General features: G+C 52.5%; 1 long non-coding RNA gene across 1 annotated transcript; it reads right to left on the reverse strand.

Moving 5' to 3' along the window:
• Positions 1–1901: 1901 nt before the first annotated feature.
• On the reverse strand, positions 1902–12699 carry LOC116969655. Its single transcript, XR_004410882.1, has 3 exons — positions 12603–12699; positions 4064–4068; positions 1902–1986 (listed from the first exon to the last, which is right to left on the reverse strand). It is a non-coding gene; the product is annotated as an uncharacterized LOC116969655 (long non-coding RNA).
• Positions 12700–17988: the final 5289 nt, after the last annotated feature.

Genomic DNA, 17988 nt, shown 5'->3' on the forward strand with positions numbered 1-17988 from the left:
ATGATCTTAATCTTGCCCCGCTCGAAGATCTTTGGAGAGTAGTGTGTTCTACCCATAACCCCTGACTAAACCCTGCACTAACCAACAATCTATCTGTATCAACACCCACTGACTTGTGGCCTCCACCGCCGTGTGTGGCAACGAATCCCACAGATTCACCGCCCATCATTCTGTAACCAAGTTGCAGTGGAGGATATTTCAACAGAGCATCGAACAGTACAGGCAGCATCTCTGGGGGAAAGGAATAGGTGATGTTTTGGGTCAAAGAGACCCCACTTCACAATGTATTCTTCTTCCATCAGAAGGAGGGTCTCAAACCCAAACGTCACCTTCTCCATTTGGGGTCTCTGGTGGCCCTTTTAAATGCATGTAGGAAGGAACTGCAGATGCTGGTTTACACCAGAGATAGACAGAGTGCTGGAGTAACTCAGCGGGTCAGGCAGCATCTGTGGAGAACATGGATAGGTGGCGTTTCACAGAGTGCTGGAGTAACTCAGCGGGTCAGGCAGCATCTGTGGAGAACATGGATAGGTGACGTTTCACAGAGTGCTGGAGTAACTCAGCGGGTCAGGCAGCATCTGTGGAGAACATGGATAGGTGACGTTTCACAGAGTGCTGGAGTAACTCAGCGGGTCAGGCAGCATCTGTGGTGAACATGGATAGGTGACGTTTCGGATTCTCGACTGTGGACGTCGGCAACTCCTTGACGCGGGGGTGGGGGGAGGAACGAGGGTCAAGAGACCCTTCGGCCCATCACGGCGATACTACTGCCCCCCCCCCCCCGTCAGTCTGAAGAAGGGCCGCCCATTCCTTCTCTCCAGGGATGCTGCCTGTCCCACTGGAGCTAATCACAGGCTGTTGCCACCTCACCTGTACCTCCCTTAGCAACCAATGGGAAGCCGCTCCCTGGAGGAGGACTCGTCCCGCATTTTAAGGGTCTGAGCCAATCAGCGACTGATGCCACCTCGTATTTACTCACCTGGCAACCAATGGGAAGCCGCTCCCAGTAGGAGGACTCGTCCCCATTCACCGCCGGAGCCAATCAGCGGCCGTTGCCACCTCGCCCGGCAACCAAATGGGAGCGGCTCCCAGTGGGAGGACTCGTCCCCCATTCACCATCGGAGCCAATCAGCGGCCGTTGCCACCTCGCCTGGCAACCAATGGGAAGCGACTCCCAGTCAGAGGTATCGCCCCCATTCCAGGGTCTAAGCCAATCAGCGGCCGTTGCCAAGTCCCATCCTCTCCCCTAGCAACCAATCAGCGTCTCCCTCCCCTCCCCCGCTCATGTTTGTCCCTCATTTCCCAATTTCTACTAAGTCTCCAAATTTCATAATTTTCCTAATTTTTCCCATTAATTTCTCCTAATTCCCCCTTTTTTTATTCTTGCTTCACATTTCTCCTCATCGTTCTCATATTTCCTCATTCCTCCCTCTTTTCCCTCAATTTTATCCACAATATCCCCTCATTTTCTCAAAATTCTCTAAATTTACCTCATTTCTCCCTCATTTGTTCTCGATTGTCCTAATTTATCTTCCCCTCATTTTCACTTTCCCCCCCATAATCTCTCCTCAACTCACCAAAGTTCTCTTCATTTTCCTCTCGTTGTCCCATTCCCCCTCATTCCCCACCTCAATTCTCCACAATTCCAGCATTTTCCCCCCATTTCTCATAATAACCCCTTCATTTTTCTCAGTCTCTCTCAACATCTCTCTCCCTCCCTCTCTCCTCTTCTCTCATATACGTAGAGAGAGGGAGAGATTCTTTCAACATATCTCTCTTTCTCCCGTCTCTCTCCCTCACTCTCTCTACATCCCCCCCCCCCCCTCTGTCTCTCCTCTCCTCCCCTCTCTCTCCCCCTCTCTCCTTTGCCCGGGCCTTTGAAGTGGCCAAGCACGTGCCCGCTAATCCAGGCCCAGGCTCCGGGCCTAACAACTAGGCCAAGAACCAGGCTTCTGAGGCCAGAAACTCAAGACACAGGCTCAAAGCCTACGAACTAGGCCGGGAACGAGGCTTTGAGGCCTACAAATCTAGACAAAGTCTCAAAACCTTACAGCTAGGTCAAGAACCAGGCTTCTGGGGCCAGAAACTCAAGACACAAGCTCAAAGCCTAAGAACTAGACCGGGAATGAGACTTTCTCTCCCTCCCCCCTCTCACTCTCTGAGCTAAATTAAAATGAAGTAAAACAAAGTGAACTGAATGTAGTAAACTGGGAAAACTAGGCTAATCTAAACTAATAACAGCTAAAATTAACTCTCCTCTCCTCCCCTGCCCTCTCCTTTCCTCTCCTCTCCTCCCCTCTCCTCTCCTCTCCTCTCCTCTCCTCTCCTCTCCTTCCCTCCCACCCCCCACCCCCCCTCCTTCCCTCCCTCGCCCCCTCTCCTCTCCTCTCCTCTCCTCCCCCCCCCCCGTCCTCTCCTCCCCTCTCCTCTCTTCTCCTCTTTACCCGAGGGACTCTGGTAGATGAGGAACAGAAAGGGTGACAAGACCTGGGTACAAATCATCCCCTCAATAACCCGTGCCTGCCTTCTCCCCACATAATCATCATCATAATCCTTTATTGTCATCATGCAAAGCAACAATTTCTACAGTGCAAAATGAGAAGACGTTTCTCAGGGAATGCCGGAGCATCGCACATAAAAACTTAAACATTTCACACATAAATAAAAACAATCCAGTTCCTGATATAAATAAAAACAATCCAGTTCCTGATAAAAACAGTACGAATAGTTTAAAAAAAAGTGCAGGTAAAAGAGCAACATTAAAATACAACAAAATTAAAAGTAATAAAATGTCCAGGGCAGCTGATTTAAGTGGCCTGAGCCAGTGCCAGAGTTATTACTCAGTGCCTGGTATTAAATTGTCAGTGCAAAAGCAGCAGAATCAGGTGGAGTGACTGTTTAGCAGCCTCACAGCCTGTGGAAGGAAGCTGTTTAACAGTCTGGTTGTCCGGGCTTTGATGCTGCTGTATCTCTTGCCTGATGGCAGGAGATCTAGATGTGTGTGGAGTGGGTGCAGTCTGTCCTTTGCTATGCTCAGTGCTTTTTTCAGGTAGCAGCTCTGGAACAGTTCTTGTACCTTGACTCCACAAGCCCCTAGAGCTCTATCTAACTCTCTCTTAAATCCATCCAGTAACTTGGTCTCCAATGCCCTCTGTGGCAGGGAATTCCACAAATTCACAACTCGTGGGTGGAAAAGTTTCTCCTCATCTCAGTCTTAAATGGCTACAGATTCACAACTCTCTGTCTGGAAACGTTTCTTCTCATCTCAGTCTGAAATGGCCAGATTCACAACTGTCTGGGTGGAAACGTTTCTCCTCATTTCAGTCTTAAATGACTTCCCCTTTATTCTAAGGCTTTGGCCCCTGGTCCTGGACTCGCCCAACATTGGCAACATTTTCCCTGCATCCTTTTATTGCATTCCTCAGTCCTTTTCTGGATATCTCCAACTTCAAGTAACCCCCCCCTCCCCTGTACTCCCTCTCTCTCCACCCCCCCACCCCAACCCAAGTGGCATCAGCTTCTTGTTCACACCTAGCAATCGCTGGGGTGTAATCTGCCCAAGCGAAAAATATGACTTGCTGCTCCTCCTATTTGTGTTTGGCCTCTCTCTGATAGTGGGCAGTCAGGATCTAACCCACTCTCCCTCTCATGGATTGTAGGTGCAGGAGGAGGCCATTCGGCCATTCTGCACTTCACCGCCATTCAATGTGATCATGGCTGATCATCCACAATCAGTACCCTGTTCCTGCCTTCTCCCCATATCTCCTGATTCCATTAACCCTAAGAGCTGTATTTTTGGGCTAAATCTAACTCTCTCTTGAAAGTCTCTAGAGAACCGGCCTCCACCGCCCTCTGAGACAGAATTCCACAGACTCACAACTCTCTGGGTGGAAAAGTGTTTCCTCGTCTACGTTCTAAATGACCGACCCCTTATTCTTAAACTGTGTGTCCCATTTCCTCCTCTCCAGGGATGCTGCCTGTCCCACTGGAGCCAATCGCAGGCTGTTGCCACCTCCCCTCTATCTCTGTCCCTCTCTCTCTCCTCCTCTCCCCTCTCTCTCACCCCTTCTCTCTCTCCCCCCTCTCTGCCCCTCTCTCCCCCTTCTCTCTCTCTCTCCCCACCCCTCTTTCACCCTCCCCTTCCCTCTCTCCTCTCTCCCTCTCTTCTTCTCTCCTGTGGAAGATAGAGAGTGAGGGAGAGAGTGTGTGAGAGAGAGAGAGGGAGAGATTGAGAGACAGAGATATATATATAGAGACAGACAGACAGAGAGATATATATATATAGAGAGAGAGACAGAGACAGAGACAGAGAGAGATAGAGATATATTTATAGAGCGAGACAGAGAGTGACAGAGAGAGACAGAGAGAGAGAGAGAGAGACAGAGAGAGAGACAGAGAGAGAGAGACAGAGAGACAGAGAGAGAGACAGGGACAGAGACAGAGAGACAGAGAGAGAGACAGGGACAGAGACAGAGAGACAGGGAGAGAGAGAGAGAGACAGAGAGAGACAGAGAGAGAGAGAGAGACAGGGACAGAGACAGAGAGAGAGAGAGAGAGAGACACAGTGAGAGATATATATAGAGATGTAGACAGAGAGAGAGAGAGATATATAGAGATATATATAGACAGAGTGAGAGATATATAGAGAGATATATAGACAGAGAGATATATAGACACAGAGAGATATAGACAGAGTGAGAGATATATAGACAGAGAGAGATATATATATATAGACAGAGTGAGAGATATATAGACACAGAGAGAGATATATATATAGACAGAGTGAGAGATATATAGACAGAGAGAGATATATATATATAGACAGAGTGAGAGATATATCGACAGAGAGAGATATATATAGAGAGAGATATAGACAGAGTGAGACCGGTTCCCCGATCCACCCTCCTGTCACTCACCCGTTGCTCCGGAGACAGGCAGAGAGAGTGGGGGGGTGGTCGTCCTCAGCCCGGAAATGACGTCCGACGCAGGCCGGTTGCCCCGCACGCTGCGGGGCGGTCTCAGCCCGGATATGACGTCGCTCCCAGGCCCAAGCAAAGCTCCTATAGCAGAGCGGATCTTTGGGCCCAAGGCCCGTTGGCCCCAGACTGAGAGAGAGGCATCAGCCCGGATATGACGTCGCTCCAAGGCCCGTTGGCCCCAGACTGAGAGAGGGGCATCAGCCCGGAAATGACGTCACGGCCAGCCCGGCCGCCCGTTGCCCCGCCTCAGCCCGGAAATGACGTTTCGCCGCGGCCCAAGATGGAGCGGGGATGAGCCGGGGTGGCGGGGGTGAGTGGGATGGGCGGGGATGAGCGGCGGTGGAGGGGATGAGCGGCGTTGGTGGGGATGAGTGGGAATGGGCGGCGGTGAGCGTGGGTGGCGGGGATGGGCGGGGGTTAGTGGGGATGGGCGGGGATGAGCGGCGGTGGCGGGATGAGCGAGGATGGCGGGGATCGGCGGGGATGGGCGGGGGTGGCGGGGGTGAGTAGGGATGGGCGGGGGTGAGTGGGGATGGGCGGGGATGAGCGGGGGTGGCGGGGATGAGCGGGGGTGGCGGGGGTGAGTGGGATGGGCGGGGATGAGCGGGGGTGGTGGGGGTGAGTGGGGATGGGCAGCGGTGAGCGTGGTTGGCGGGGATGGGCGGGGGTGAGTAGGGACGGGCGGGGATGAGCGGGGGTGGCGGGATGAGCGAGGATGGCGGGGATGGGCGGGGATGATCGGGGATGGGCGGGGGTGAGTAGGGATGGGCGGGGATAAGCGGGGGTAAGTGGGGATGGGCGGGGATGAGCGGGATTGAGCGGGAGTGGCGGGGGTGAGTGGGGATGAGCGGGGGTGGCGGGGATGAGCGGGGGTGGTGGGGATGGGCGGCGGTGAGCGTGGGTGGCGGGGATGGGCGGGGGTGGTGGGGATGGGCGGGGGTGAGCGTGGGTGGCGGGGATGAGCGGGTGTGATGGGGATGGGTGGGGATGAGCGGGAGTGAGCGGGGGTGACGGGCATGAGCGGGGGAGGTGTGGGCGGAAGAAGGTTTGGGCCGCGCCGCAGCGGTGTCTCGTGTTGGGAGGACGGTCTCCTGGTCGCCTGGCTGGCCGATGGCGAGGCTCCGACGCCACGGATGGAAACAGTTGTACAGGGTCTTGGTGAGACCACACCTGGAGTGTTGCGTACAGTTTTGGTCTCCTAATCTGAGGAAATACATTCTTGCCATAGAGGGAGTACAGAGAAGGTTCACCAGACTGATTCCTGGGATGTCAGGACTTTCATATGAAGAAAGACTGGATAGACTCGGCTTGTACTCGCTAGAATTTAGAAGATTGAGGGGGGATCTTATAGAAACTTACAACATTTTTAAGGGGTTGGACAAGCTAGATGCAGGAAGATTGTTCCCGACGTTGGGGAAGTCCAGAACAAGGGGTCACATTTTAAGTATAAGGAAGAAATCTTTTAGGATCGAGATGGGGAAAATCTTTTTCACACAGAGAGTGGTGAATCTGTGGAATTCTCTGCCGCAGAAGTTAGTTGAGGCCACAGTTGATTGGCTATATTTAAGAGGGAGTTAGATGTGACCCGTGTGGCTAAAAGGATCAGGGGATATGGAGAGAAGGCAGGTACAGGATACTGAGTTGGATGATCAGCCATGATCATATTGAATGGCGAATGGTGCAGGCTCGAAGAGCCGGATGGCCTCTACTCATGCACCTATTGTTTATGCTTCTATGTTTCTATGAAACGCTGGACTGCACAGGGCAGACACCACAACGCTCCCCCCTCCCCCCCCCCCCCCTCCACCCCTTCCCTCCTGGAGTAGACGCGAGGCTCAATGGTTGAAGCACAAATGGCTCTGACCCCGCCCGGGCCCACAGCGCACGCGCGGATAGACGGCACCTTTTTGTGTCGCTTCCCCAACTGCGCAGGCGCGGATGGGCGCATTTGTTACTCCCCCAGCGGCCGGAACCAGGATTTCGGGCGATTTCCAACAGTGGAAACGCAGATTCTGCTCCGATTTATAAACAAATTCTGGGGATTTTGTTTTTACTCTGGGGGAAAAAATGGGGGTGCGGTCGCACCCAGCGCACCCCCCCCGCTCCCCCTTCGGATGGCCTTGCTCATGAAGAACAGTCGTTGCTGTGCCTTCTTCACCAGCGCAGCGGTGTTGGTGGACCATGTGAGGTCCTCTGAAATGTGAGTGCCCAGAAACATAAAGCTGGACACTCTCTCCACACTTTCCCCGTAGATGGAGATTGGGGCGTATTCTCCATTATGGGACCTCCTGAAGTCAATAATCAGCTCCTTGGTCTTGGAGGTGTTTAGTGACAAGTTGTTACGTGTGCACCAGTCCGCCAGGTTCTGCACCTCCGCTCTGTATTTTGTTTCATCATCGTTGGCGATCAGCCCAATCACTGTTGCGTCGTCTGCAAACTTCACGATGGTGTTGGTGTCGAATGCAGGAACACAGTCGTGTGTGACGAGGGAGTAGAGCATGGGGCTCAGTACACAGCCCTATGGTGTGCTAGTGCTCAGGGTGATAGTGGAGGACAGGTGCTGGCCCAGTCTCACTGCCTGTGGTCGCTCCCTCAGAAAATTCAGGATCCAATCGCATATCGGCGAGCTGAGGCCTAGCTGGTGGAGTTTGGTGGTGAGCTTGGTGGGGATGACCATATTGAATGCAGAGCTATAGTCAATAAAGAGCATCCTCACGTACGTGCCCTGTCTATCCAGGTGAGTCAGGACAGTGTGAAGAGCCAGAGAGATGGCATCCTCTGTCGATTTGCCCTGTATGCAAATTGATGAGAGTCCAGTGAGGCAGGGATGCTGGATTTGATATGGGAGAGGACCAGCCTTTCGAAGCACTCCATTGGGATTGGAGTTAGGGCAACCGGGCGGTAGTCGTTCAGGTTGGTGACTTTAGACTTTTTCGGCACCGGCACTAAGGTGGCTGTTTTCAGGCACTTGGGGACTGTTGCCAGAGATAGAGACAGATTAAAGATTCTCGTGAATACCTCCGCCAGCTGTACAGCACAATCTTTTAGTACCATTCCCTGGACTCCATCCGGGCCTGCAGCCTTGCGTGGATTGATCCTACGCAGAGCGCACTGTACCTCCTGAGTGCTCAGTGTTAAGGCCTGTCCCTCCGCCATGGCCGGGGTTATTCCACTCCTGGTGGTGTTGCCAGTATCAAAGCGGGCAAAGAAGGTGTTTTGTTCGTTGGTCAGTGTGATATCACTGTGGGGGCAGGCGGGGCTGCTCTTGTAGTCAGTGATGTCCCTAACACCCTGCCACATGCTTCAGGTGTCAGTGGTATTGAAGTGGTCTTCCACCCTTTGCCTGTGGATGTCTTTGGCCTTTTTTATGCCTTTGTTCAGGTTCGACCTGGCCGCACTGTAGGCAGAAGTGTCCCTGGATTTAAAGGCATTGTTGCGTACCCTTAGCAGATCCTGAACCTCCTTGTTCATCCAGGGTTTCCGGTTTGGGAACATCTTTATTTGCTTGTCCACTGTGACAGTCTCCACACAGCAGTTGATGTAGGAGAGCACAGTGGATGTGTACTCCTCCAAGTCTACCTCTGTACCACTGGTAGCCTGTTGTTCAAACAGGTCCCAGTCGGTGCGATCAAAGCAGTCCTGGAGTTGTAGGGTGGCGTCCTCGGGCCATATTTTGACCGTCCTTATTGCAGGTTTGGTCTTGCGGATGAGGGGTTTGTATGCAGGTAGTATGCAGGCACTTTATCCAGCGTGTTTGAGCCCCTGGCAGGGCACTGCACATGCTGGTAGAATTTGCAGAGTGCGGCTCGTAGGTCGACCTGATTAAAGTCCCCTGCAACAATGAAGGCACCGTCGGGGTGAGGATCCTGCTGCTTACTGATGGCCAAGTGCAGCTGTGCTAGTGCTAGGTTAGCATTAGCCTGTGGTGGGATGTATATGGCCATGATGATAACCACAGTAAACTCCCGAGGCAGGTAAAACGGCCAACATTTAATCACTAGGTATTCCAGGTCTGGGGAACAGTAGCTCTCTACTGCAGTGTGGTTGGTGCACCAGTCATTGTTGATGTAGATGCAGAGCCCGCCACCCTTGCTCTTACCGGAGTCCTTTGTTCTATCAGCACGATGCAGTGACCGGTTGGTTAGGTCCACAGCCCCATCGGGAACCAGCGCGCTGAGCCAGGTCTCTGTGAAGATCAGCACACGGCAGTCTTTCAGGGATCGCTGGGTGTTGATCCAGAGCCTTACCTCATCCAGCTTGTTGGTGAGTGGCCGGACATTTGCGAGAAAGACACTTGGGAGCGATGGTCTTTGTGGAGCCCTCCGTAGCCTGTCCTGCACCCCCGCTCGCCTTCCTCGTTACTGCTTTCACTCCCGGCGCTTGCTCCGTCTCCTACCCTCCGGAGTGGTGATCCAGGGGGCTGTTCTGCCCAGCTCCATCGGGATTTTGGTGAGTGTGCTGTAGTACTCACACGCCAGTTTCTCGCAGCCACGTCCGATATTAAGCAGTTCCGCGCGGCTCCATGTGCGACCCGTCGGGATTACGATGTGGGTCCTGGATTTCCTCGTCCTGGAGGTGAGTTTCTTGCTGTGTTTTCTGGGTGTACTGGGGTCTCTAGGGGTTCTAGGGGTTCTCGGGATTCTGAGGTTTTAAAAGACCTTATTTCCACAGCCGCGTTCGGTACCGTGCTGCTCCGAATTGACTCGGACTTGGGAGCGTAAAGCCGCTGCGTCTGAACGCGCCGACATCTTCGATGTTTCACTGCACATCTCGTATAATAATAATAATAATAATACATTTTATTTATGGGCGCCTTTCAAGAGTCTCAAGGACACCTTACAAAAATTGAGCAGGTAGAGGAAAAACATGTAAGGGGAATGAAATAAATAGTAGAGACATGACTAGTACACAAAGTAAAGACAGAATTCAATACAAAACACAGTATGAGTCAATTAATGCACAGATGAAAAGGGAGGGGGACGTGGGGCTAAGGATAGGCAGAGGTGAAGAGATGGGTCTTGAGGCGGGACTGGAAGATGGTGAGGGACACGGAATTGCGGATCAGTTGGGGGAGGGAGTTCCAGAGCCTGGGAGCTGCCCTGGAGAAGGCTCTGTCCCCAAAACTGCGGAGGTTGGACTTGTGGATGGAGAGGAAACCAGCTGATGTGGATCTGAGGGACCGTGAGGGTTGGTAGGGGGAGAGGAGGTCAGTGAGATATGGGGGGGGGGGCAGATGGTGGAGGGCTTTGTAGGTGAGGATCAGGATTTTGTAGGTGATCCGGTGGGAGATGGGAAGCCAGTGAAGTTGTTTGAGGACTGGAGTGATGTGATGCCAGGATTTGGTGTGGGTGATGAATCGGGCGGCTGCGTTCTGGACCAGTTGGAGTCGGTTGATGTAGGTGGAGCTGATGCCAAGGAGAAGTGAGTTGCAATAGTCCAGTCGGGAGGAGATGAAGGCATGGATGAGTCTTTCAGCAGCGGGCGGTGTGAGAGAGGGTCTGAGTTTGGCGATGTTGCGGAGATGAAAGAAGGAGGTTTTAATGACATGGCGGATGTGAGGCTCAAGGGAGAGGGTGGAATCAAAGATCACGCCAAGATTGCGGGCCTGGGGAGATGGGGAGACAGTGGTGCCGTCGATGGTGAGAGTGGGGTTATTGATTTTGTATGTGTGCGTATGTGACGGATACACTTGACTGGACTTGACATGATCTTAATCTTGCCCCGCTCGAAGATCTTTGGAGAGTAGTGTGTTCTACCCATAACCCCTGACTAAACCCTGCACTAACCAACAATCTATCTGTATCAACACCCACTGACTTGTGGCCTCCACCGCCGTGTGTGGCAACGAAACCCACAGATTCACCGCCCATCATTCTGTAACCAAGTTGCAGTGGAGGATATTTCAACAGAGCATCGAACAGTACAGGCAGCATCTCTGGGGAAAAGGAATAGGTGATGTTTTGGGTCAAAGAGACCCCACTTCACAATGTATTCTTCTTCCATCAGAAGGAGGGTCTCAAACCCAAACGTCACCTTCACCTTTTGAGGTCTCTGGTGGCCCTTTTAAATGCATGTAGGAAGCAACTGCAGATGCTGGTTTACACCAGAGATAGACACACAGTGCTGGAGTAACTCAGCGGGTCAGGCAGCATCTGTGGAGAACATGGATAGATGACGTTTCACAGATTGCTTGGGTAACTCAGCGGGTCAGGCAGCATCTGTGGAGAACATGGATAGGTGACGTTTCACACAGTGCTGGAGTAACTCAGCGGGTCAGGCAGCATCTGTGCAGAACATGGATAGGTGACTTTTCGGATTCTCGACTGTGGACGTCGGCAACTCCTTGACGCGGGGGTGGGGGGAGGAACGAGGGTCAAGAGACCCTTCGCCCCATCACGGCGATACTACCCCCCGTCAGTCTGAAGAAGGGCCGCCCATTCCTTCTCTCCAGGGATTGCGCATGTTCCACTGGAGCCAACAACAGGCTGTTGCCACCTCACCTGTACCTCCCTTAGCAACCAATGGGAAGCCGCTCCCTGGAGGAGGACTCGTCCCGCATTTTAAGGGTCTGAGCCAATCAGCGACTGATGCCACCTCGTATTTACTCACCTGGCAACCAATGGGAAGCCGCTCCCAGTAGGAGGACTCGTCCCCATTCACCGCCGGAGCCAATCAGCGGCCGTTGCCACCTCGCCCGGCAACCAATGGGGAGCGGCTCCCAGTGGGAGGACTCGTCCCCCATTCACCATCGGAGCCAATCAGCGGCCGTTGCCACCTCGCCTGGCAACCAATGGGAAGCGACTCCCAGTCAGAGGTATCGCCCCCATTCCAGGGTCTAAGCCAATCAGCGGCCGTTGCCAAGTCCCATCCTCTCCCCTAGCAACCAATCAGCGTCTCCCTCCCCTCCCCCGCTCATGTTTGTCCCTCATTTCCCAATTTCTACAGTAAAGTCTTCAAATTTCATAATTTTCCTCATTTTCCCCATTAATTTCTCCTAATTCCCCCTTTTTTTATTCTCGCTTCACATTTCTCCTCATCGTTCTCATATTTCCTCATTCCTCCCTCTTTTCCCTCAATTTTATCCACAATATTCCCCTCATTTTCCCCAAATTCTCAAAATTTACCTAATTTCTCCCTCATTTGTTCTCGATTGTCCTAATTTATCTTCCCCTCATTTTCACTTTTTTTCCCATAATCTCTCAACAATTCACCAAAGTTCTCTTCATTTTCCTCTCGTTGTCCCATTCCCCCTCATTCCCCACCTCAATTCTCCACAATTCCAGCATATCCCCCCCATTTCTCATAATATCCCCTTCATTTTTCTCAGTCTCTCTCAACATCTCTCTCCCTCCCTCTCTCCTCTTCTCTCATATACGTAGCGAGAGGGAGAGATTCTTTCAACATATCTCTCTTTCTCCCGTCTCTCTCCCTCACTCTCTCTACATCCCCCCCCCCCCTCTGTCTCTCCTCTCCTCCCCTCTCTCTCCCCCTCTCTCCTTTGCCCGGGTCTTTGAACTGGCCAAGCACGTGCCCGCTAATCCAGGCCCAGGCTCCGGGCCTAACAACTAGGCCAAGAACCAGGCTTCTGAGGCCAGAAACTCAAGACACAGGCTCAAAGCCTACGAACTAGGCCGGGAACGAGGCTTTGAGGCCTACAAATCTAGACAAAGTCTCAAAGCCTTACAACTAGGCCAAGAACCAGGCTTCTGGGGCCAGAAACTCAAGACACGAGCTCAAAGCCTAAGAACTAGACCGGGAATGAGACTTTCTCTCCCTCCCCCCTCTCTCTCTCTGAGCTAAATTAAAATGAAGTAAAACAAAGTGAACTGAATGTAGTAAACTGGGAAAACTAGGCTAATCTAAACTAAACACAGCTAAAATTAACTCTCCTCTCCTCCCCTCCCCTCTCCTCTCCTCTCCTCCCCTCTCCTCTCCTCCCCTCTCCTCTCCTTCCCTCCCACCCCCCCCCCCCCTCCTCTCCTCCCTCCCCCCCCTCTCCTCTCCTCTCCTCCCCCCCCCCCCCTGTCCTCTCCTCCCCTCTCCTCTCTTCTCCCCTTTACCCGAGGGACTCTGGTAGATGAGGAACAGAAAGGGTGACAAGACCTGGGTACAAAACATCCCCTCAATAACCCGTGCCTGCCTTCTCCCCACATCATCATCATCATAATCCTTTATTGTCATCATGCAAAGCAACAATTTCTACAGTGCAAAATGAGAAGACGTTTCTCAGGGAATGCCGGAGCATCGCACATAAAAACTTAAACATTTCACACATAAATAAAAACAATCCAGTTCCTGATATAAATAAAAACAATCCAGTTCCTGATAAAAACAGTACGAATAGTTTAAAAAAAGTGCAGGTAAAAAAGCAACATTAAAATACAACAAAATTAAAAGTAATAAAATGTCCAGGGCAGCTGATTTAAGTGGCCTGAGCCAGTGCCAGAGTTATTACTCAGTGCCTGGTATTAAATTGTCAGTGCAAAAGCAGCAGAATCAGGTGGAGTGACTGTTTAGCAGCCTCACAGCCTGTGGAAGGAAGCTGTTTAACAGTCTGGTTGTCCGGGCTTTGATGCTGCGGTATCTCTTGCCTGATGGCAGGAGATCTAGATGTGTGTGGAGTGGGTGCAGTCTGTCCTTTGCTATGCTCAGTGCTTTTTTCAGGCAGCGGCTCTGGAACAGTTCTTGTACCTTGACTCCACTAGCCCCTAGAGCTCTATCTAACTCTCTCTTAAATCCATCCAGTAACTTGGTCTCCACTGCCCTCTGTGGCAGGGAATTCCACAAATTCACAACTCGTGGGTGGAAAAGTTTCTCCTCGTCTCAGTCTTAAATGGCCACAGATTCACAACTCTCTGTCTGGAAACGTTTCTTCTCATCTCAGTCTGAAATGGCCAGATTCACAACTGTCTGGGTGGAAACGTTTCTCCTCATCTGTCTTAAATGACCTCCCCTTTATTCTAAGGCTGTGGCCCCTGGTCCTGGACTCGCCCAACATTGGCAACATTTTCCCTGCATCCTTTTATTGCATTCCTCAGTCCTTTTCTGGATATCTCCAACTTCAAGTAACCCCCCCCCCCTGTACTCCCTCTCTCTCCACCCCCCATCCCAACCCAAGTGGCATCAGCTTCTTGTTCACACCTAGCAATCGCTGGGGTGTAAGCTGCCCAAGCGAAAAATATGACTTGCTGCTCCTCCTATTTGTGTTGGGCCTCACTCTGATAGTGGGCAGTGTCAGGATCTACCCTCCTCTCCCTCTCATGGATTGTAGGTGCAGGAGGAGGCCATTCGGCCATTCTGCACTTCACCGCCATTCAATGTGATCATGGCTGATCATCCACAATCAGTACCCTGTTCCTGCCTTCTCCCCATATCTCCTGATTCCATTAGCCCTAAGAGCTGTATTTTAGGGCTAAATCTAACTCTCTCTTGAAAGTATCTAGAGAACCGGCCTCCACCGCCCTCTGAGACAGAGAATTCCACAGACTCACAACTCTCTGGGTGGAAAAGTGTTTCCTCGTCTACGTTCTAAATGACCGACCCCTTATTCTTAAACTGTGTGTCCCATTTCCTCCTCTCCAGGGATGCTGCCTGTCCCACTGGAGCCAATCGCAGGCTGTTGCCACCTCCCCTCTATCTCTGTCCCTCTCTCTCTCCTCCTCTCCCCTCTCTCTCTCCCCTTCTCTCTCTCCCCCCCTCTCTGCCCCTCTCTGCCCTCTTCTCTCTCTCTCTCTCCCCACCCCTCTTTCACCCTCCCCTTCCCTCTCTCCTCTCTCCCTCTCTTCTCTCCAGTGGGAGATAGAGAGAGGGAAAGTGTGTGTGTAAGAGAGAGAGAAAGGGGAGAGAGTGAGAGACAGAGATATATATATAGAGAGAGACAGACAGAGAGATATATATATATAGAGAGAGACAGAGACAGAGAGAGACAGAGAGAGATAGAGATATATATATATAGAGCGAGCGAGAGAGAGAGACAGAGAGAGACAGAGAGAGAGAGAGAGAGACAGACAGAGAGAGAGAGAGAGAGAGAGAGACAGAGAGACAGAGAGAGACAGGGACAGAGACAGAGACAGAGAGACAGAGAGAGAGACAGGGACAGAGACAGAGAGACAGAGAGAGAGAGAGACAGAGAGAGAGAGACAGAGAGAGAGACAGGGACAGAGACAGAGAGAGAGAGAGAGAGAGACACAGTGAGAGATATATATAGAGATGTAGACAGAGAGAGAGAGATATATAGAGATATATATAGACAGAGTGAGAGATATATAGAGAGATATATAGACAGAGAGAGAGATATATAGACACAGAGAGATATAGACAGTGAGAGATATATATACAGAGAGAGAGAGATATATATAGACAGAGTGAGAGATATATAGACAGAGAGAGATATATATATATAGACAGAGTGAGAGATATATAGACAGAGAGAGATATATATAGAGAGAGATATAGACAGAGTGAGACCGCTTCCCCTGATCCACCCTCCTGTCACTCACCCGTTGCTCCGGAGACAGGCAGAGAGAGTGGGGGGGTGGTCGTCCTCAGCCCGGAAATGACGTCCGACGCAGGCCGGTTGCCCCGCACGCTGCGGGGCGGTCTCAGCCCGGATATGACGTCGCTCCCAGGCCCAAGCAAAGCTCCTATAGCAGAGCGGATCTTTGGGCCCAAGGCCCGTTGGCCCCAGACTGAGAGAGAGGCATCAGCCCGGATATGACGTCGCTCCAAGTACCGTTGGCCCCAGACTGAGAGAGGGGCATCAGCCCGGAAATGACGTCACGGCCAGCCCGGCCGCCCGTTGCCCCGCCTCAGCCCGGAAATGACGTTTCGCCGCGGCCCAAGATGGAGCCGACCCGCCCTGGACGGTGAGAGACAAAGATCTTATAGCGATAGGATGCTTGGTGGGACAGAGAGAGGGTGTGAGGAGAAAGGGAGGGGGGAGAGAGAGTGGGGAGATGGAGAGAGAGAGAGGGAACGCGGAGAGAGAGGGAGAGAGAGGGAGGAGAGAGGAGAGAGAGAGAGGAGACGAGAGAGGGAGAGAGAGAGGGAGAGAGAGTGGGGAGGGGGACAGAGAGAGAGGAAGGGAGAGAGAGAGACAGAGCGAGTGTGGGTAGGGAGATAGGAGGAGGAGAGAGTGATAGGAGGGTTGGAGAGAGAGTGGGGAGGGAGAGAGAAGGGGGCAGAGAGAGATAGAGGGGTGGAGAGAAGGGAGGGCGAGAGAGAGTGGGGAAGAAGAGGAGAGAGAGAGTTCGGAGGAGAGAGGGAGAGATATCTGAGCGGTGAGGTCCGAGAGGGGCAGGAATAAGGGGAGAGGTTCAGATAGAGGGGACAGTCCGGGGGAGGGGGGGAGAGACTGGAGGTTGGAAAAATGGGTGAAGTGAGTAGTGGGGGAAGTAGGGAGCAAAGGGAGGGGGGAGGGATTCAAGGGGGAGTGGGTTTGGTGCCGAGGGGGATGAATGGGGGGGGGAAGAGAGAGGGGTCAAGTGAGTCATGGAAGGGGCAGGGAGCCTGGTGGGGGTTCACATTGTTTGGGGGTGGGGAGGAGGGGGGAGGGAGCAAAGGGGGGTGATGAGCAGGAGGCGGCAGAGGTAAGGGGCAGGGAGCCACAGGGAGGAGGTCACATTGTTTGGGGGTGGGGAGGGTGTTGCAGTTTAGGAAGTCAAACCAGGGCAGGGTCTTCACTGTGAATGGCGGGGCGCTGGGGCAATGGACAAGGTGCAGGAATAGGCCATTTGGCCCTTTGAGCTAGCACCACCATTCAATGTGATCATGGCTGATCATCCCCAATCAGTTCCCCGTTCCTGCCTTCTCCCCATATCTCTTGACTCCACGATCTTTAAGAGCCCTATCTAGCTCTCTCTTGAAAGTATCCACAGAACCGGCCTCTGAGGCAGAGAAGTCCACAAACTCACAACTCTGTGAGAAAAAGTGTTTCCATGTCTCTGTTCTAAATGGCTTACCCCTTATTCTTAAACTGTGTGGCCCCCGGTTCTGGACTCCCCCAACATCGGGAACATGTTTCCTGCGTCTAGCGTGTCCAAACCCTTAACAATCCTATATGGTTCAATAAGATCCCATCTCATCCTTCAAAACTCCAGAGTGTACAAGCCCAGCCGCTCCATTCTCTCAGCATATGACAGTCCCCCACATCCCGGGAATTAACCTGGTGAATTTACGCTGGGCTCCCTCAATAGCAAGAATGTCCTTCCTCAAATTAGGGGACCAAAACTGCACACAATACTCCAGGTGTGGTCTCATTAGGACTCTGAACTCTGAGCCTGGCGTAATGTGTAGAGCCGAGGGATCTAGGAGTGCGGGTACGAGTTGGGCCGAAGGGCCTCTTTCCAACACTGTATCACTCCATGACTCTATGACAATGTGCTTGAATAACTCAGCGGGTCAGGCAGCATCTGTGGAGAAGATAGACACAAAGTGCTGGAGTAACTCAGCAGGTCAGGCAGCATCTGTGGTGAAAGGAATGGGTGACGTTTTGGGTCAACACCCTTCTTTGGTTTAGTTTAGTTTAGAGATGCAGCGCGGAAACAACAGGTCATTCGGCCCATGGAGTCCGCGCCGACCAGCGATCACCCCGTACACTAGCACTATCCTACGCACATTGGGGACAATTTAGCTATTTTGTGGAGGCCGATTAATTTACAACCCTGAACGTCTTTGAAATGTTGGAGGAAACCGGAGCACCCGGAGTGAAAACCCACGCGGGTCAAAGGGAGAACGTACAAACTCCACACAGACAGCACCCATAGTCAGGATCGAGCCCGGGTCTCTGGCGGTGAGGCAGCAACTGTACCGCTGTGCCACTGTGCCGCGCTGAATTATTTAACGGTTTCCACCGCCATAAACGCACCCAATATGTGCTAGTAATGTCCTGTTTGGCAGCTTGTTGACCCTCTGTGTTCCCCTCCCGCAGGGTTTAGGAGCCGTTGCTGCGGACGGAGAGACAGGGACGTGAGCGGACATTGAGCGCGGCCAGGGTGCCAGGTCCCCCCCC

Source organism: Amblyraja radiata, unplaced genomic scaffold, assembly GCF_010909765.2.
Source record: "Amblyraja radiata isolate CabotCenter1 unplaced genomic scaffold, sAmbRad1.1.pri S94, whole genome shotgun sequence".
Taxonomy (NCBI): domain Eukaryota; kingdom Metazoa; phylum Chordata; class Chondrichthyes; order Rajiformes; family Rajidae; genus Amblyraja; species Amblyraja radiata.